This window comes from Myotis nattereri (genome assembly GCF_964212035.1).
Source record: "Myotis nattereri genome assembly, chromosome: Y".
Classification (NCBI taxonomy): domain Eukaryota; kingdom Metazoa; phylum Chordata; class Mammalia; order Chiroptera; family Vespertilionidae; genus Myotis; species Myotis nattereri.
In genome coordinates, this window is record NC_138094.1 from 30857633 (window position 1) to 30878851 (window position 21219).

A 21219-nucleotide genomic window follows, 5' to 3' on the forward strand; every position below is an offset into this window, starting at 1 on the left:
TGTGATAAAGTGATGGCATTTAGGTCTGCAAGCAAGAAGAAGATCGCATTTCTGCCTGTGAAAATGATCAACTGCCTCCTCTGGTATTTGAATTTCATGACCAGGAGTATGAGTCCGAAATGACTGTGCTGTTTCTGTCCTGTTAGCAAAGACCTTCAAAATCCTTTGGTGAACCTATGAATTTGTCTCTTAGCATTGCTGGGGGGAAAGTGTAGCCTACAAAAGTTTAGGCTCTTCCAGAGCCAGAGGAGAAAGGCAAGCATAGCCATCTGTGGGATTGACATTGAGTTAAACCTGTGACAGGTGAGGACTTTTGCTTTGAGCTACAGGGAATAGACAAATAAAGCCTGGAACAATAGATGTAGAACAAACAGATTCATGTGGTTGTGAGAAGGCAGGTACAAAATACTGTGTAAATGTGGTGGTGGAGAGGTGTCACTTTAGGAATACTGTTTTTCTTAGTGGCTGTATCTTGTATTCCTTAGCCAGAAGTGTGCTAAGGTTCCTTCTTATCCACAACCTCACCAGCACTTATTGTATGACTTATTAATGGTTGCTATTCTGGCTGTTTTGCAGTGGCACCTCATTGTCATTTTAATTTGCATCTCTCTAATAATTAGTGACATTGAGCCTATCTTCATGTCTCTTGCCATTTGTATGTTGTCTTTGGAGAAGTATCTATTTAGATTTTCTGTCCACATTTAATGGGGTTGTTTTTCTTTTGGTGGATTATAGGAGTACTTTATGTGTTTTGGAAATTAACCCCTTACCATATGTATTATTGGCAAATATGTGCTCCAATACAGTGGATTCCCTTTTCATTTTGATGCTGATTTTTTTTTTGCTTTGCAGAAGTTTTTTTTAGTTCAATGTAGTCTCATTTGTTCCTGTTTCTCAAGAATGTTGTGGCTAGGGGACCCTACCCCCCTCCCTATGTGGGAGTCTGTTCTGTGGTACTCTTTCCCCCTCCCCACTTTGGAGTCTGTACTTGTTCTTTAACAAATCTCCGCCTTTGCTATACCAAAAAAAAAAAAAAAAAAAAAAAAAAAAGAATGTTGTGGCTATTTTGGGTTCTTTTTCAGTGTTCTGTATCTCATTTGAATGTTCAGAACATTCAAATTCATATGCAAATATAAATTTTTTGCATATTTCTAGATTTGTGAAATATGCACTTGGCATTTTAATAGGGATTGCATTGAATCTAAGGATTGCTTTGGATAGTAGGCACATTTTAATGATATTAATTCTACCAGTCCATGAACATGGTATATTCTTCTGTTCGTTTATCTCTTTTTTCAGGGTCCTGGGCGCTTGCTCAGTGGTGGGGTTGTGTGGGAGAGGTGGGAGGAAGTGAGTATTAGGTTAGGGAGAGATTGAAAGCAAAGCACAGAGCAAGGGAGGCACAAATATACCCAGGTAGCATGAGTCTGCTGCTGGAGGTGCAGTGTTCCCAGTGCAGAAGTAGTGTACTATTTCAGGTCAGTCCGGAAAGAAGGTGTGGACACCACCAGAGCAGAGACAGCAACAGAAATCCAGGTCTTATTTTCAGGAAATGAAGGGTGCTGCTGATGGTGGTTGCTTGAAGGCAGAGAGACTGATGTCAGGGTGAGCACATTGATTAGGTTATTTCAGCTCAGCTGTCCAGGTAAAAGGTGAGAGGTAGTCTTATTGCAGTATCTGGGGGAGTTAGAGCCTGTAAGCCCTGGTGGATGAGTGAATGTAGTGTAGAAAGGCATGATAAAAAGGGACAGGAATGATAACTTCAGGTCTGAAGCTGATGCTGTGGGATTTCCAAGTGTTGATGGTAGGGAACTGGCCAGAAATGCGGATGAGACTCGGGGAGAGATCTGTGCTAGAGAAAAAGATGTGGGAATGATCAGGGCAGAGCTAATAGCTAAAACTCCAGGAAGGGATCGGCCCAGGGCAAGTGGGAAATGTTGGTAAGATGACTAGGGGGGTTCAGGGGCGGGGTGCTGGTTTTGTACTAATTTTGTACTGTTCTGGGCGGTAGAGGCTCGATTGCTTTTGTGGGAGTTAGGGGAAGAGTTATACAACTGCTGTATAAATACAGACTAATGTTTAAGTTAGAATCCTAAATAGAGAGTTACAACTGAGGATAGAGGCAGAAATGCAAGGCTTGCGAAGGGCAGAGTACAGAAGAAGGGGTGAGGAAGATAAGGAAATGTGTTGTGGCGGGAGGACAGTTGAAGTTGTTCATGGCAAGGGTGACTTGTTTTCATCGAAGTAAAGTAAAAGGCAGATGCTGTGCCAGGTGTGGGGCTGGAGGCTGCGAGACCATGAAGATGGATCAGCAGGCCAACACAATCAACTGAGAGTCGAGCAGTCTCCCTGGGCCTCTGCTCTTTATTTTCTGTCTCTTTAGGTGCAGATGAGAAAGAAGTTAGAGAAGAGAGTGAAGAAGCAAGAATATGGAACCTGCTGAAAGAACAGAAGCTGAGAGAAGAAAGAAGGCAGAATGAACAGAAAGCTTTGGAAAGAGAACGGAGAAAACTAGAAAAACTGGATCGAGAAAAGGTATAATAAGCATAGCTCAGTTCTCCATGCTAGTAGGTAACTTTTAAAAAGCTTGCTGCAGGCATCCCAATCCTCTCCTGTGCTTAAGCCCACTGAAAAGGGCTGTACATGGGCATAATAGGAGTCTCATAGGAAAAGGGAGCTTTGCAAGTCTGTGAGCATGCATTCTCATGTTCCTGAAAACACACTCGGAAAGGAGATGGACTCTGCTTTGCTGTAGAACTTCCCTGTGTAAGGGATTTCAAGGTCAGCTGGCTAGGACCAGAAGAAACTGGGGGAGGTGGCTGCCAATCTGGTGGCTTCCTCAGGCTGCCCTGCCCTCCTCCCTCCTCATTGTCTTTGACTTCCTATGTCCTGATTCTGGTCCCAGGCAGATGGATTACCATGCTACTTCTCATGCCTGCTGGACCTTACGTAGATTAATCTTCTGTATCATGTTCCTTGAATTCCTGGCTCATTTGATCTGGAACACAGACACTTTAGGCACAGTAATTCCTATTCTTCATTACATGATATATTTGTGCCACTTTGATAGTCGCAACGAATGAAACAGTTTTCTGTCATGCACATGTCACATAAAGAAAGTTATAGTACTATGTGTTTTTAAAATGTATATGTGTATCTCCTATTTTGCTGGTCATCTATTTACAGCAGATTATTGAAGAGTCTTTCAAGACGGAAATGGAGAAAGAATTAGAAGTGAGTGCTCAGGAAATGAAAGACAAATCTGTTTGTGGTGAATATGCTTTAAAGAAATACATGCATATCACCCAAAAGGACCAAGACCTGAAGAAGGTGGATAAGGTACTGATGCTATGGACCAGTGGTCTGTATGTGAGGATGTGAGGGCTTCTGTGGTTTGTTAGAAAACCTTGGGACAGGAGTTGGAGACAAAAGGTAACAGCAGAGGAAATCCAAAATTCAAATGGAGCCTCAAGTCGTATGTATATTACACTTCTGACAAAATTTTGTCTCCTTTGCTTGGGCCAAAGAGTGAACAGATCTTGATTGGTAAGTTTTGTAAAATTGGAGCTATCTCATTATTTTCAGAACAAGAATGAAAGTGCTATCAATGAAAAACAAATGGATTGGTACTATCTGAGACATGAATTCTATATAATAAAATCCTAATATGCAAATGGTTGAACCGCAGAATGACCAGTCATTATGATGGGCACTGACCACCAGGGACAGATGCTCAATACAGAAGCTGCACCCTGGTGATCAGTACGCTCCCATAGGGCTCATGGCTGGCGAGCGCAGCGGTGGTGGTGGGAGCCTCTCCCACCTCTGTGGCAGCGCGAAGGCCATCAGTGGGACATCCCCCGAGGGCTCCCAGAATGTGAGAGGGTTCTGGCCGGGCTGAGGGACCCCCTGAGTGCACGAACTTCATGCACTGGGCCTCTAATATATTACATAAGTCTAGAATACTATGGCTATTGAGAATGCGCACAGGACAGTTAGAGTGCTTGCTAAATTTCACATCTAAAAGTCAGCGTTTTGGACTCAAATTATATTTAGGCCGTCCTCGGGTTACGTTGAACTCGATGTATGTTGTTTTGTGGTTACATCACTATCTCCCATTTACAGTATTAATAAAAAAAGTTCCATCATTTCAACATATGTACATATGTGCTTTGTTTTTTATTATCTGCCACAAGTAAAGGTCAGGAATTGTTATCTTGCTTTATTTTTTTTTTTTACTCTTTCACTTCATTACTGCTGTGTATGTGCTCCATGTGAGTGTTGTAGGTGCTTCTATAAGTGGGTTCCAACTAAACGGGGAAAATCGCATTATGTCGCGATATAACCTGAGGACCTACTGTATATTTCAAAAAGTTTTCAGCCCAACCAGCATGGCTCAGTGATTGAGTGTTGACCTATGAATCAGAAGGTCACAGTTTGATTCCTGGTCTGGACACATAACCCAGGTTGCTGGCTCGATCCCCAGTGAGGGATGTACAGGAGGCAGCCAATCAATCATTCTCATTGTTGATGTTTCTATCTCTCCCTCTCCATTCCTCTCTGATATTTTATTTTATTTTATTTTTTATTTCAGTATTTTTTATTGTTTTATTGCTTAAAGTATTATAAAGAGTATTACATATGTCTCCTTTTTTTCCCCGCCCTTGACAATCCCCTGGCCTCGCTTACCCCCAGTGTCTTATGTCCATTGGTTATGCTTATATGCATGCATACAAATCCTTCAGTTGATCTCTTATCACCCCCCTCCAGCCACCCAGCCCTCCCCGGCTTTCCCGCTGTAGTTTGACAGTTTGTTTGAGGCAGCTCTGCCTCTGTATCTATTTTTGTTCATAAGTTTATAATGGTCTTTATTATCCACAAATGAGTGAGATCATGTGGTATTTTTCCTTCATTGACCGGCTTATTTCACTTAGCATAATGCTCTCCAGTTCCATCCATTCTGTTGCAAATGGTAAGAGTTCCTTCTTTTTTACAGCAGCATAGTATTCCATCATGTAGATGTACCACAGTTTTTTAACCCATTCATCTACTGATGGGCACTTAGGCTGTTTCCAGATCTTACCTATGGTGAATTGTGCTGCTGTGAACATAGGAGTGCATATATCCTTTCTGATTGGTGTTTCTGGTTTCTTGGGATATATTCCTAGAAGTGGGATCACAGGGTCAAATGGGAGTTCCATTTGTAGTTTTTTGAGAAACTCCATACTGTCTTCCATAGTGGCTACCCCAGTCTGCATTCTCACCAGCAGTGCACGAGTGATCCTTTTTCTCCACATCCACTCCAGCACTTGTGTTTTGTGGATTTGTTGATGATAGCCATTCTGACAGGTGTGAGATGGTACCTCATTGTTGTTTTGATTGGCATCACTCGGATGATTTTAGTGACTTTGAGCATGTTTTCATATGTCTCTTGGCTTTCTGAATGTCCTCTTTTGAAAGGTGTCTATTTAGGTCCTTTGCCAATTTTTTGATTGGATTATCTCCCTTTTATTAAGTTGTATGAGTTCCCTAGTTGGAGATTAAACCCTTATCGGTGATAACATTGGCAAATATGTTCTCCCATGCAGTGGGTTTTCTTGTTGTTTTGTTGATAGTTTCTTTGCTGTGCAGAAGCTTTTTATTTTGATGTAGTCCCATTTGTTTATTTTCTGTTTAGTTTCCAATGCCATAGGAACTGTATCGGTGAAGAAATTGCTTTGGCATATGTCTGAGATTTTGTTGCCTTTGGATTCTTCTAATATTCTAATGGTTTCTGGTCGTATATTTAAGTCCTTTATCCATGTTGAGTTTATTTTTGTGTATGGTGTAAGTTGGCGGTCTAGTTTCATTTTCTTGCATGTATCTGTCCAATTGTCCAACACCATTTATTGAAGGGATTATCTTGACTCCATTGTATGTTCTTGCCTCCTTTGTCAAATATTAATTGAGAATATTGGTTTGGGCCCGTTTCTGGGCTTTCTGTTCTATTCCATTAATCTATATGTCTGTTCTTGTGCCAGTACCAGGCAGTTTTGAGAACAGTGGCTTTGTAATACAGCTTGATACCTGGTATTGAGATCCCACCTACATTGTTCTTTCTCAGGATCGCTGGAGCTATTTGGGGTCTTTTTTTATTCCAGATGAATTTTTTGAGAGTTCGTTCTAGGTCTGTGAAATATGCCATTGGTATTTTAATGGAAAGTGCCTTGAATTTATACATTTCCTTGGGTATTATGGACATTTTAATGATGTTGATTCTACCAATCCAAGAACATGAATATTTTCTGAATAGAGGTCTTTTACCTCTTTAGTTAATTTTATTTCTAGGTAGCTTAGTATTTTTTGGTGCGATGGTAAATGGGATTGCTTTTTTAGTCTCTCTTTCGGTAAGTTCACTATTGGTGCATAGAAATGCCATAGACTTCTTGGCAGTAATTTTGTATCCTGCTACATTGCCAGATTCATTTATTAAGTCTAATAGTTTTTTGATGGAGTATTTAGGTTTTTTTATGTATAATATCATATCATCTGCAAATAAAGACAGTTTCACTTCTTCTTTTCCAATTTGGATGCCTTTTATTTCTTCTTCTTGTCTAATTGCAATGGCTAATACTTCCAGTACACTGTCAAACAGGAGTGGTGAGAGTGGGCATCCCTGTCTTGTTCCTGTTCTTAGGGGAAATGGTTTTAGTTTTTGCCCATTGAGTATGCTGTTGGCTGTGGGTTTGTCATATATGGCTTCTATTATGTTGAGGTATGATCCTTCTATTCCTACCTTGCTGAGAGGTTTTATCAAAAATGGGTGTTGAATTTTGTCAAATGCTTTTTCTGAAGAAATATTAAATGAATGGTAAACCAGTGAACTGGGACTTGTCACTGATGGTGGATTGTGAAAAGGGCTGGACGTGGCCTAACTTCTCTTTCCTTGGTACCCCTGAAATGTCTGAGGGTACTTCTGGCCTTGGTTTTCCAATGTGTTAAATCTGTTGATTTTTTTGTTTCGCCGAAATCCTCTTGAAGGACATTGAATGGTTCTTTCCTTCCTCTTTAACTTTTGGGGGATTGTGTGAATGGATTACTGATGTAGATTATCAAGAATCTCTAAGGTACTTGTCATGTATCTGGAGGAATGGCTTCTAGATGGTATTCACCGTCTCTGGGACTTCCGGAGGGAAGTCAAAGCTCGGACTGGCTAAGGGTTCGAATCTTTTAAAAAGGTAGAAAAGAAGCATTCCTAGGCAGTTTTCTACTGCCCCTGTTCTGTATCTCGACACAACTGAAACTGATTTGTTGGTATTTTGGGGTATAAATGTGGCATGCACCTCGAAGTTCGTAATGGGGAATGTATCTAGTTATCGTGTCTATTTAGTCTTGATTTCCTTGTTCAATATGAGTACCGTTTCTATCTGGATGAGACATAGGTCAAGAATCCTGTCCTGGGATGTGGGAAAGGGAGGCCCCCACATCTGTTCCTGTCAGGCCCCCATCAGGGGACTTGGGCGGTGTTCCTGTTATCTGCTCAAGATCCCAAGACTGTAAAGGTACTTGTTCACTGAAAGGGTATAAGTGTAAATGTTTATTTGATGTTTGTATGTCTACTTGGGTATAATTATTTGTTCATGTAAGTGTGGAAGTATATTCTGTGCTAGGTTGGGATTTTGGAATTCTGGGGTAGATTTAAAAGGTATTTGTGGCTTTTCTAGTCTGATTGGGACATTTAAGGGTGGGGCTCACAGTTCCTCAGGGCATAGATTCCATGGGCCCTTCCCCCTGCCTGTGCTGAATTAAATAATACAGGCCAGTGTCATTTGGCTTGCTGGTTAAAGGAAGACAATGGGCCTTAGAATCTGTAAAGGTGAGCGGGAATGAAGCTGGTCAAATGTACTGAAAGGGTTTGGTACCTGTTGCTGCTGTAACTGATAAACAGGGTTACCTAGAAGCCATCAGGACTTTGAAGTTCTCCAAGAGAGGAGGAATCTGTCTGACTCGGAGACTGGCGAGGACTGGGTGGCTTTTCTTTAACAATCTCTTTCCTTGAGAGGGCTCCAGAGGGCGCACAAGGACATTTGGCCGCGCCTCCGCGCCATCTATGAGACCAGCCCAACCCCACCTCCTCATCAGCACAGACCAGGAGATTGGGTCTACATCAAAAGGCACCGCCGGGAGACCCTAGGGCCACTTTGGAAGGGTCCCTACATTGTGGTGCTGACGACCCCCACCGCTCTCAAGGTAGACGGCGTCGCGACCTGGGTCCATCCGGAAAGACTTCATCACCAAATGGAGCATCGATCCAGATCAACGCACCCCGCTCAAGCTCAAGCTACGGCGTGCTCGACCTGCCTGATGCCGGTAACATAACTTGCGATCACTCCTGTCACCAGGAGCCCCCACAATACTATGTAATACATTTAGATAATGCCGGCATCTTCATGGACATGGCTCCAAAGAGACAAGGACAATTTATAGGATCACATGTTTGGTAGCAGAAGATTTGGCTGCCTGAAGCGGCCATGATGCCAATATTATGTTTCATTGTATTGATATGTTATATTAACCTTTGATTCTTTTGCAGGTTTGAATGTATGTTGGCTGTCCTGGAAGGCAGCTGTGTGGGGTGACCCCCAAAAGTAAAGGGTGCCTAGCTGCCAAGAGGGCAGGTGCCCAGCTGGGCAGGGAAGGGTGCCCATCAGGTTTTGGTCTCTTTTGAGAGACAGCTAACAGTTGGCAGCCTGTAATACTGTCTTGCAGGCCTGAGTCACCATGCCATGTCAGGGGTAGTAAAGCTGGAAAAAGCCTGTTTAGAATAGAAGGTATGCCAACAGTTACTGTTTTGTTTTAAATCCATGAAAAGGAATTAGCAAGGAAAGTCAGAAAATCTTAGAGTAGATCAGTATGTTTTTCTCCTTATGTAATTCCTCCGAAATCTGGCAATGCTAAATAAGTACGTTTCTTTGCATAGATTCAGTAAGACTGGTTCCTAATAGTGGTTTTATTAACGGAAAACTTTGACTGGAGTATCATGTTTTAAAGAGCCCTGTCCGAGCTCTAAAGACTTGAAGCCACTAAGAATGCCACGAAGAAAGCCTGGTATCCTGCTTGAGAGCCCTGAAGATGGCTGGCGCTGGAGTGTCAGGCCCATGCCCTACCATCACTGGCGGTTGGTAAGAGTAGAAGGGGAGCAGTAAAGATGCCTCTGCATCCCTGCGGAACCCCCACACACTCTGGGCCGCAACGAGTAGGAGGGCTACTGAGATGGGCCTTAAAGCCTGGAGTGTGGGCTCAGGTGGAGTTGCTACAGGTGAGGGATTCACCTAACTCAGCAGATACTGCAGGCAGGCCTGATGGCAGCTGGATGGCTTGGCTTCCTGGCCCTACGGGGCACATTAAGGTTCAACCATGAAATTCCAGCAAAGGTAGTCAGTTACCATTCTTGTTGTGTTTATGCAAACATCAGGAATCTTGATTTGGCTTTTTGATAGCCATGGAGGAATTTTAAGAAGAAAAATCCTGTTTCAATAGAAGTTGTTGTTTCCCTTCCACCGGGCCATTTGTTAAGCTTATAGGGATAGTTCAGTTGATAGTTCTGTGTGCCCAGTATGGGCCTCTAGCAATGGTGGAATAGAAATGCAGTTCGTCTCATGATTGAGCCGGAAGTTCCAAGACAAGGGGGGAATGAAAGGGCGAGGACTACGCCCTCCACCTTGCCCCAGGGTAAGGGCTACGCCCTCCACCTTACCCCAGGGTAAGAGCTACGTCCTCCACCTTGCCCCAGGGTAAGGGCTATGCCCTTCATCTTAACTTGGCCATGTGCTCAGCAAGCTTCTTCCCGGAAGATAGTCAAGGGAAGTGCACGCCATCACTATGACCACATCCTGTGTAATGAGACACCGACTAGTGCCTGGCCAATCGGCAGGGCCCACAGTCCTTTCTCCTCCCCTTACCCCAACCCCCTATAAAACCTCTCTCCGCACAGAGTTCTCTCTCTCTCGGCCACTGGAGCTTACCGTTGCATCGGTGAGTGTGGCAGGGGAGCCAAACCTAGGTTTGAAATGAATGACTCTTTGCTTTTGCATCGGACTCGCTGGCTCCCTGTGGGGGTTCTTGGGAATCTTGAAATCTGGGCACAACAGTGGCAAGATGGCTAATCAGATGCAGCTTGGTTCCTCTTAGACTCTGGCTCCTTGGTATATTCCAGTCATTCCAAAACAGGAGCTGAATGCCTTGGCCATGTCATCGAGCTCAGGAACACCAACATTCTTTCTGTAGCTCCAGGACAGGCTCTCCCTGTTCTCCCATTTCCAGAGACCAGGGATGCATTCACTATTTCACTGGACAAGTTATTTTTGGAAAGCAAGACTTATTAAAGGTTCTTTCTGGTACCCTAAACAAACAAAAACAAAAAAACAAAAAAAAATGCTTTTTCTGTATCAATTGATATGACTGTGTGGTTTTTTTCTTTCAATTTGTTTATGTGGTATATCATGTTTACTGATTTGCGGATATTTTACCATCCTTGCATCCCTGGGTTACATCCTACTTGGTCATGGTGTATGATCTCTCTTATGTACTGCTGGATCTGATTTGCCAAGATTTTGTTGAGGATTTTGGCATCTATGTTCATGAGGGATATTGGCCTGTAATTCTCTTTCATTGTGTTGTCTTTACCTGGTTTTGGAATTAGGGTGATGTTGCCTTCATAAAATGAGCTTGGAAGTGTTCCTTCCTCTTTAATTTTTTGTAGTAGTCTGAGGAGGATAGGTTTTAGTTCTTCCTTGAATGTTTGGTAAAACTCCCCTGTGAAGCCGTGTGGTCCTGGGCTTTTGTTTGCTGGAAGCTTTTTGATGACCTCTTCAATTTCTTCCATAGTTATTGGCCTGTTGAGATTTTTAGATTCTTCCTGATTGAGTTTTGGAATGTTGTATGTTTCTAGGAATATGTCCTTTTCCTCCAGGTTGTCTAGTTTGTTGGAGTGGAGTTGTCCATAGTATTTTTTAACAATCATTTGTATTTCTCTGGGGTCTGTTGTTATTTCGCCATTATCATTTCTGATTTTGTTTATTTGGGTCCTCTCTCTTTATTTCTTGGTGAGCCTGACTAGAGGTTCAACAATCTTGTTTATCCTTTCAAAGAACCAGCTCTTGGTTTCATTGATTTTCTGTATTGTTTTTTTTGTCTCTATGTCATGTATTTCTGCTCTAATCTTTATTATCTCCTTCCTTTTGCTCCTTCTGGGCTTTCCTTGTTGCTCTCTTTCTTATTCTTTGAGAGGTAGTTTTAGATGATTTACTACCATTTTTTCTTGTTTGTTGAGATAGACCTGTAGAGCTATAAAGTTCCCTCTCAGGACTGCTTTCATTGTGTGCCATAGGTTTTGGATTGTTGTGTTTTCATTGTCAGTAGTTTCCAGGATGTTTTTAATTTCTTCTTTGATCTCATTGGTAACCCAATCAATATTTAATAACATGCTATTCAGCTCCTAAGTGTTTTTATTTCTAAGTGTTTGAAAATGTTGAGTTGTTTTTATTCTAGTTTATTTCTAATATTATGCCCTTGTGGTCTGAGGAAATGCTTGGTATGATTTCAATCTTCTTGATTTTGGGGAGACTTTGGTTGTGACCCAATATGTGGTCTGTTTTTGAATATGTCCGATGAGCACTTGAGAAGAATGTATATTCGGTGGCTTTGGGGTGAAATGTTCTGAAGATGTCAATTAAGTCCATCTGATCTAGTGAGTCATTTAGGATTGCTGTTTCTTTACCATTTTTTTTTTGTGTGTGTAGAGGATTTATCCAGTGATGTCAGTGGTGTATTAAATTCCCCTACTATGATTGTATTGTTGTCAGTCTCTCCCTTGATATCTTCCAGGAGTTTTTTTATGTATTTGGGTGCTTCTGTATTGAGTGCATATATGTTTATCAGGGTTAAATCCTCTGTATATTGAATCCTTTAGTATTATGAAGTGGCCTCCCTTATCTCTTATTATGGCCTTCACTTTGAGGTCTATTTTGTCAGATGTAAGTATTGCTACCCCAGCTATATTTTCATTTCCAGTTGCCTGAAAGATATTTTTCCATCCCTTCACTTTCAGTCTGTGTGAGTCCCTGATTCTGAGGTCAGTCTCTTGTGGACAGCAAATGTATGGGTCATTTTTTTTTTTTTTTTTTTTTTTTTTTTATCCATTCAGCCACTCGATGTCTTTTGGTTGGAGCATTTAGTCCATTTACCTTTGAAGTTATTATTGAAAGGTACTTGTTTGTAGCCATTTCTATTTTTTCTGTGTGTTTTCTTTCTGAGCTTTTTATTTCTTCTTTTTACACTGGTCCCTTTAGCATTTCTTGCATTGCTGGCTTGGTATTGATAAACTCCCTTAGCCTTATTTTGTCTGTGAACCTTCTTATTTCCCCTTCAATTTTGAATGATAGTCTTGCTGGATAGAGTATTCTTGGATTCATTGCTTTGCTTTGCATCACTGTGTAAATTTCCGTCCATTCTTTTCTGGCCTGATGTGTTTGGTTGAGAAATCATATGATAATCTAATGGGAGATCCCTTGTATGTAATTTTCCGTCTCTCTCTTGCAGCCTTTAAGATTCTCTCTTTGTCCTGAACATTTGCCATGGTAATTATGATGTGTGTTGATGTGGGTCTTTTAAGGTCACCTTGTTTGGGACTCTCTGTGCTTGTGTGCCTTTTTTTTCTTCCCCACCTCAGGGAAGTTTTCTGATATTATTTCTTCCAATAGGTTTTCTAAGTCTTGTTCCTCTTTCTGTTGTTCTGGCACCCCTATTATTCGCATGTTGTTTCGTTTCATGTTGTTCCATAGCTCCCTTAGTCTCTCCTCCTGTCTTTTAATTTTTTTTTTGCCAATTGCAATTCAGTTTGGGAGTTTTGCTTCCCTGTCTTCTAATTCGCTAATTTGGTCCTCTGCTTCTCCTAGTCTACTGTTGAAACTTTCAATGGTGTTTTTTATTGCAGCTATATCACTCTTCATTTCTTCTTGGTTCTTACATAATTTATTGATTTTTTCTCATCTGTTTCTTCTTGCTTCTTGCATAAGTTGTTGAGTTTTTCCTTCATCCGGTTTATGCACTCTAGGACCCTTAATCTGAATTCTTTTTCTGTCATGCATGCCTCGGTTTCACTTAGCTGCTTTTCTGGCGAGTCCTCCTTCTCTTTCCTTTGGGGGTTTCTTTGTGTACCCATGTTTGATCTCACCGACATATCTAGATGTTGAGTCATTCAGCGACTGCTCCTTGGGTGGCAGTGGCTCCTCACGCTGTGGTTGCTCCTCTGGCGGTTATTGTAGCAGCTGCTCCTTAGTTGGCAGGAGCTCCCTTGATGGGTGCTGGTCACCGCTGTGGTGGCTTCTCTGGCTGGTGGGGGGAGGCTTCACACACACAATCTGTTCCTGAGACAGAGGATGTGCTGATCACGAAGCTGCTGTTCCTTGGTTGGGGCTGGTTACACACGCAGCTGCTACTCCTTGACCTGGGGTGGACTGCTCACGTGGCTGCTGAACCTTGACTGGGGGCTGGCTGCATGCTGCTGTTGTTCCTCTGTGGTGGGCTGCTTGTGGGGCTACTGCTCCTAGTATCGGCTGATGCTCATCGGACAGGTGCAGGCTGTTGTGGCTCTGCTCCTCCGGTGCATGCTGTGTAGAGCTGCCACTCACCAGATGTGGCCGGTCTGCTCATGCGGTTGCTGTTTCTTGGACCGGGTTGGGCTGCCGCTGCTCCTCGAATGGGGCCGGGCCACTTGCAGAACTGCTGCTCCTCGGATGGGCACACAGCTGCTGTTCCTTGGATTGGGCAGGCTGCTTGTGCGGCTGCTGCTGCTTGGACAAGGGCAAGATGCTTGTTCAGCTGCTGCTCCTCAGACAGGTCAGACTGCTCATGTGGTTGCTGCTCTTCGGACAGGGAAGTGGGCTGCTCACACAGCTGCTGCTCCTTGGATAGGGGCAGGCCACATGAGGCTGCCTCTCTTTGGCTCGACGCAGGCTGTTCACGGGGCTAAAGCTCCCTGGACAAGAGTGCACCGCTCACATGTCTTTTGCTCACGTGGTTGAAAAAATAATGTGTACAGAAGTAGGAAATAAAGGAACAAACAAAAAAAAAAGAAGAACAAAGAAAGAAGAAAAAATAAAAGGAACAAACAAAAAAAGGGGGGGAGGAACAAAAAAGAAAAACAAAAGCTAACAAAATAATAAAATTGAAAAATTGAAATGTCATTCCTTTGGCTGGCTTAAGATCCCAGTTTTCTGGAATGTCTGTGATCTTCTGATATTTTCAAAATCATTTTTTGAAGAGTTTCAGAGAATTCAAAATCTACACTAATAAAAGAGAAAAATGGTAATTGGCGTACGGCGCTACCCTTTTCATTGGCTAATCAGGGCTATATGCAAATTAACTGCCAACTGAGATTGCAGTTAACTGCCAACAAATATGGCGGCTAATTTGCATATGTAGGCACAATGCAGGGAGGCGAAAGGGGAAGCAGGAAGAAGCCCACTGACAGTGATCGGAAACCCAGGGGGGAGCTAAGAGCTGGGGGACAGGGCAAAGGTGCCCCCCAGCCATGATCTGAAAATCAGGCGCCTTTGCCACCCTGGCCAGTGATAGCAGGAAGTAGGGGTGGAGCCAGGGATGGGAGCTGGGCACGGTCGAAGATGGCAGTCCCGAGAGCTAGGGGTCCCTTGCCTGTGCCTAAAGCGGAGCCCACGATCGCGGGGCCACTGCAGCTGCGGGTCCCCGCTACCCGAGCCGGATGCCTCTGCCAGAGGCGTCCTGCAGGGGCAGGGGCGGAGCCCGCGCGAAGGCGGCGCCCCCCACTGCCACTGTGGGTCCCCACTGCCGGGGCCGGACGCCTAGGCCAGGGGCGTTAGGCCTGGGCAGGGGCGGAGCCTGCAACCACTGGGAGCTGGGGGTCCCCTGCCCAGGCCTAATGCTTCGGCCGGAGTTGTTAGGCCTGGGCAGGGGCAGAGCGAGAGATCACGGCGCTGCTGCCGCTGCAGGTCCCCGCTGCCCAGGCCGGACGCCTCGGCTAGAGGCATCAGGCCTGGGTGGGGGGCGGAGCCAGGGATTTGGGGGATATGATGGTCCCCTTGCCCAGGACTGAAGCCTGGGCAGAGGCGTCAGGCTTGGGCGGGGGGTGGAGCAAGCGATCAGAGTGAGATGGGGGTCCCCTGCCCAGGCATGATTCCTGGGTCAGAGGCCTCAGGCCTGGGCGGGGGTCAGAGCCAGTGATCGGGGGGAGATGGGGGTCCCTTGTCCAAGTCTGACATCTCTGGCGGAGGCTTCAGGCCTGGGAAAGAGGCTGATCAGGCGATCGGAGGGTGATGGGAGTCTACATCTCTGGCCGAGGCATCAGGACTGGGCAAGGGGCAGAGCCAGCAATCGGAGGGGTCTGGGGGTCCCCTGCCCAGGACTGACGCCTGGGCCAGAGGCATCAGGCCTGGGCTGGGGGCAGAACCAGTGATGGGGGGAAATGTGGGTCCCTTGCCCAGGACTGACGCCTCTGACAGAGGCGTCAGTCCTGGGCAAGGGGCCGATCCTGTGATTGGAGGGTGTTGGGTTTCAACGCCTGAGGGCTCCCAGTATGTGAGAGGGGGCAGGCTGGGCTGAGCGTCACTCCCCCCCACACACACACCCGGTGCACGAATTTCGTGCACCGGGCCCCTAGTTGTTTAATAAAATTAGTACATTAATACACCTCTAATTTCAAAATTATTCTTTCTTCTCTTTTCAGAGCTCAATAAAGAGTGTCAAAGAAGACTCACAAGTGGACAAGCTGCTCCCTAGTGATAAAGATTAAAGGTATGCTTTCCCCAACATTGTGTTCTTATGCAAATCATTTATCATATTGCTGACTTTGTTAGCATAAGGGCACTGTTCATATGTTGAGGTCTGCCTCTAAGAAACTATTGAATTAATCAAAATTACTGACTGCCAAAAGAATCTTTTACCTTTTGAAGTTATGATATGGCTACTGATTAGGAAAGGAATGAGAACATTAGAAAGGTCCCCTAATGAACTGACAAGAATTTAACAAATTTTTAAAATTTTGTCTTTCTCTAATTTAGTTTCACAGGGCTGTCTCATGAAACCAGATGACTTCTGGTAACCACCTGTGTTGCCCAGCTTTTTTCTCATGTAACACAATGTAATAAATACAGTTCTCAATAAAAAAATGTTTGTTTAATACAGGGTGGTTTCTTTTTCATCATTTCATTTGGTACTCTAGTGTATAAAATTAAAAATAATCAGAATTTCTCATACTTAGACCTTTCATTACACTAGAATGAGCTGTTACGTGTTTTTTTCCTCCATTTTTGTGTTAGATATTTCTTTGAAAATCATGTTATTGGTCAAATTTCCGGACTGCATTTTGGTCGTTTCTTCAGTGTTCCTTGCTCTCCAGAGTTGGGCTATTGCCTGTCAAACCAGAGGCCATCTTCCCCAGCACCATCCTTCTGATTTGTCCCTCAAAATAAAGACAAAGGTTTTTCATTCTAGGTGCCAGAAACAGCATAGTACACTGGGCTTTATTTCTGACATCTTTGTCTTGAGAATGAACCCAAACCCTGAGAAGAAAAGGTAACAGTTACTGAGCACATACTGTGTGTCAGGTATTCTTTAAACCTGTACCTGTATTAACTCACTTAATGCTCATATCAGCCACATGAAGTGTGACTGCCTGCATTTTATAGATTAGGGAACGTGGGACACAGAGGTTAGAGACTTGACCAAGGTCTTGTGACCATCCAGTTGTGCAGCCAGGACCCAGGTGTCTAGACCAGCATCGCTGCCTCTAGCCTGGGCTGTGCTGGAGCTGTTTCTATGGAATACATCCCAGGACTGAAATGCTCAGCCCCTAGAAGCTCTTCCAGAATGGCCTTTAGAAAATGCACTTCACCCAAATCCAGCCTAACACAGGAAGGATTTATCTGGTCAGTCCTTCCATGAAAATCCTGGAGTGGATCATCTTCCTTTACAAATACAAGCTAAGCTGAATTGTTTTTGCCATTAATACTTGTCTAGCCCTTGAGTTCTACAACAAAATGATAAGGCTTTTTAGTGTTATTCTTTAGGCTTTAAGAAATTTATCTTTGAAGTATTTTTAATCCTTGACAATATGTTTTTCATTTCTTAGTTTTTTAATTTTACAGACGGGGACAGAGAGAGACATCAATTTGGTTGCCTCCCCTACGTGCCTGACCAGGGATCAAATCTGCAACCTGGGTATGTGCCCTGACAAGAAATCAAACCTGTGACCTTTTGGTGCACTCCAACCAAGTGAGCCACACCAGCCAGGGCTATTGAAGAATATTTTGGAAAGTAATTGAAAGAATTTAAGCACTATTTTTTCTTTTTGTCACACAGCATAAGCAAAACATTTACTCATGTTGCCACCAAGAATTTGACATCTCTTGCAACAGCTCTTAGATAACATTATTTTTCTTCCAGCTTTATTGAGATAAAATTGACAGAAGATTGTGAGTTTAAGGTAAGGTATATAATGTGTTCATTTGGCACACTACTGCAGAATGTTTGCCACCATGGCATTCAATGACACCTGCATCATGTCATATAATTATCAAATATTTGTGGTGAGAACATTTAAGACCTACTCTCATCAATATTCAGTTATACAACATAGCATTATAACTATAGTTACTATAACACATAATAGATTTCCCAATCTTACTCATTCCCTAACAGGGAGTATATGCTTTTTGGCCAACATCTCTTTTTGCCCACTACTCAGCCTCTGGTAAACCCTTACTTTAGTCTCTGTTTATATGAGTTCTTTTTAAGATTCCACATATAGAGATTTAGCATTTGTCTCTGTAATTTATTCACTTATCATACGAATCATCCATGTTGTTGCATATGCGAGGATTTCCATGTCTTCTCATGGCTGTGTTTCTAGGAATTTATCCAGGATGTTCAATTGTTGGCCTGTAATTGTTCATAGTAGTCTCTTACACACACCCACACATATTTTTCTCCATTCATCCCTTATAGACACTAGGCACTTAGGTTGTTTCTATATCTTGGCTATTGTGATTAATGCTGCATTATATCTGCTAACATTGGAGTGCAGAGTCTTCAGTATTCTGTTCTCATTTTCTTTTGATAATACCCAGAGGTGGAATTGCTGATCATATGGTAGTTCTATTTTAAATATTTTGAGGGACCTCCATATTGTTTTTCATAGTGGTTGGACCAATTTACATTCTTACCAAGAGTGCACAAGGGTTCCCCTTTTCTCCATATTATCACCAACATTTGTCTTCTTTATGATAGCCAACCTAAATGTGTGAGGTTATAGCTCATTGTGGTTTTGATTTTGCATTTCCCTGATTAGTGATTTTGAACACATTTTCATGTACCTGTTAGCGATTTGTATGTTTTCATTGGAAAAACGTCTTCAATTCTGCCTATTTTTTGGATTAATTGTTTTTTGTTTGTTTTGGCTTAGGTGCATTTTATTGGTTTTCTGTCAGAATCCTTCTACAAAAGGGCAAAGTTAAAATCCAAGTCCCTAGTAAGGCAGTGAGAACCCTCCCCTTTACCCAGAGCCCTCCACCCTTCTCATGTTCATGGAGGTGGAGAGGGGGCTAATTCCATCCCACTTAGTGGGCTCCGTTAACGTCATAGGTACCATACAAGTTTTACATTTGTCACAGACGTGTTAGAAACCCCAAAAGGGGAAAGACCTTCCCCCTAACTCACCCTGCCCCTCAACCCCACCCCTCACACGTTGGTCCTGGCTGCAGGAGCCTGTGGTTAAGAACTGGTGCCATCCAGCAGGAGTTCTAACCCCAAGAAGGCCGCGGCCAGGTTATAATCCAGGAACATCCGTCCTCCAGCAGCACTGCGGAGCCCAGCACCATCTCACTCCCGGAGGCCGGCTATGTGCAATCTGGGCCAGGGAGAAGCCGAGGATGGGCAGGGAGAAGCCGAGGATGGGGCCGTGTCCGGGAGCTGGTGCAGGTAAATGCAGTCAGACTTGAAGGGGCAGCGGTCATTCCCCCGCGCAAAGTACCAGCATCGGATCTGGCTGGTCCGAGCCTTGAAGTTCCTGATGATTTGCACCTTCTCTGCCCCCCTCACTCACCCAGAATTTGTGGGGGATGATGTAGCTGGAATAGACACGGCACTGGGGACAGGCCTTGATGACATTCAGCGGGAAGTGCTGGCGGCTCATCCGCCAGGTGCTCAGGCAGCCCAGGCAGTGGGCTTGTGTGCAGTTGGGCAGGATGCCGAAGATCCGCTTGCCCTCCGGCTTGTCCCACACCTTGTCCATGCAGATGCCACACACGACATCGCGGCTGTCTTGCTCCCTCGCAAGGTCCGTGCTCTGAAGTGGGGCCCAGAGCCCCTGGGCAGGGTCTGACTTAGGCCGAGACTTCTGGGAGTAGCCGTGATCTCCATCAAGTGATGTCAGCCACCAAGCTCCTCATTCCGGCTGGCCAGCCCCTCGAGGCCAGGCTCCGTGTCCCAGATGGCCTCAGCCTCGGCCTCAGCCCCTCCCCAACCCACAGCCACTGTGGGCAAGTAGGTGGGCTCGGAGCCCCTGCGGGTCAGCCCCAGCGGGGGTCCTGGCTGGGTGACAAGCGGCTAGGAATGGCGGCGGCCCCCACTGCAAGTGGCCCGGGGGCTGCGGGTGCTGATAGCTGCAGCAGTCTCCATGGAAGCAGAATCCTCGCTGAAGTACCTGCAGTCCTGGGACGCCTTCCTGTCTTGAGCAAAATGGCAGCTGGATCCCGAGTGATGGGCCCGTCAGGTAAAGGTCCTGAATGGCCACTGGGAGTGGGGTCTGTCCTCCTCACCATGGCTGCCGCCACCGCCACCGCCATCCAGCCCTGCAGGGTCCATGCCAGCTGTAGCTCCTAGTGCCTGGATTAATTGTTTTTAAAGTGTTTTGCTGTTGAGTTGTATGAAAGGGACAGAATATATACTTTGGATATTAACCTCTTATCATATAATAGTAGATGAATTGTGAATACTTCCTCCCATCCTATCTAGTTTGCCTTTTTATTTTGTTGATGATTTTCTTTGCTGTGCAGAAGCTTACTTTGATATAGTCCCACTTATCTGTTTTGGCTTTGTTAGCTTTGCTTTTGGTCTTAAACCCCCCCCCCCCCCGCCCCAAAATAATTGCCAAATCTGTTAAGGAGCTTGCTTATGTTTTGTTCTAGGAATGTTACTGTTTCAGGTCTTACATTCAAGTCTGTATTCCATTTGGAGTTGATTTCTGTATAGGGTGTAAGATAGGGGTCCAATTTTTATTCTTTTGCATGTGCCTACCCAACTTTCCCGATAAAATTTGTTGAAGAGACTTCTTTCCTTATTGTACATTGTTGGCTGCTTTGTCATAACTTAATTGACCATATAAGCGTGGATTTATTTCTAGGATCTCCATTTTGTTTCATTGATCTATGTATATTTTTATGCCAATACCATACTATTGATTACTATATCTTTGTAACATATTTTGAAATCAGAAGTGTGATGCTTCCAATTATGTTCTTAACATCATTTTAGCTATTCAGATTTTTGTTGTTTTGTGATTTTATACAAATTTTAGGATTTTTTTTTATTGCTATGAAAAAAAATGACTTTGTAATTTTGATAAGTGTTACATTGAATTTTTAGATCTCTTTGGGTAATATGAACATCTTACCAGCATTCTTCCAGTTGAGCATGGAATATTTTCCATGTATTTGTGTCTATAATTTCTTTTATCAGTGTCTTACAGTTTTCAATGTATAGATGTTTTATCTTTGTTAAATATACTCCTAAGTATTTTCTTATTTTTACTAGAGGCCCAGTGCACGAAATTCTTGCACTGAGCGTCGGGGGTCCCACAGCCCAGCCTGCCCCTTCTTATAGTCCGGGAGCCCTAGTGGATGTCCTACTGACAGGGAGTGGGCCTAAGCCACAGTCTGGCAGCAGAGGCTCAGAGCAGGCCCTCTGTGTGTGTGTGTGTTTGTGTGTGTGTGTGTGTGTGTGTGTACGCTGGGGGCCTTCCCCCAGCCGCGTCGGAGGCTTGGCGAGCAGGCACCCCGTGTGTGTGTGTGTGTGTGTGTGTGTGTGTGTGTGTGTGTCCGTGTCCACTGGGGGCCTGCCCCCAGCCACACTGCTGAGGATTGGAGCAGGCACCCTTCTGTGTTGATCTCTCAGGCTCCTGGCCGCGGCTGCGTGTTGTTTCCTCCC

The 21219-nt window shown here is 44.2% G+C and overlaps 1 pseudogene across 1 annotated transcript in view; it reads left to right on the top strand.

The window, feature by feature from the left end:
• Positions 1–15808, top strand: part of LOC308512413 (centriole and centriolar satellite protein OFD1-like) — a 96332-nt pseudogene extending 80524 nt beyond the window's left edge. The window contains exons 15-17 of the transcript in view: positions 2384–2535; positions 3187–3339; positions 15743–15808. The product of the transcript in view is annotated as a centriole and centriolar satellite protein OFD1-like (transcript). The remainder of the gene's footprint in view (positions 1–2383; positions 2536–3186; positions 3340–15742) is intronic.
• Positions 15809–21219: the final 5411 nt, after the last annotated feature.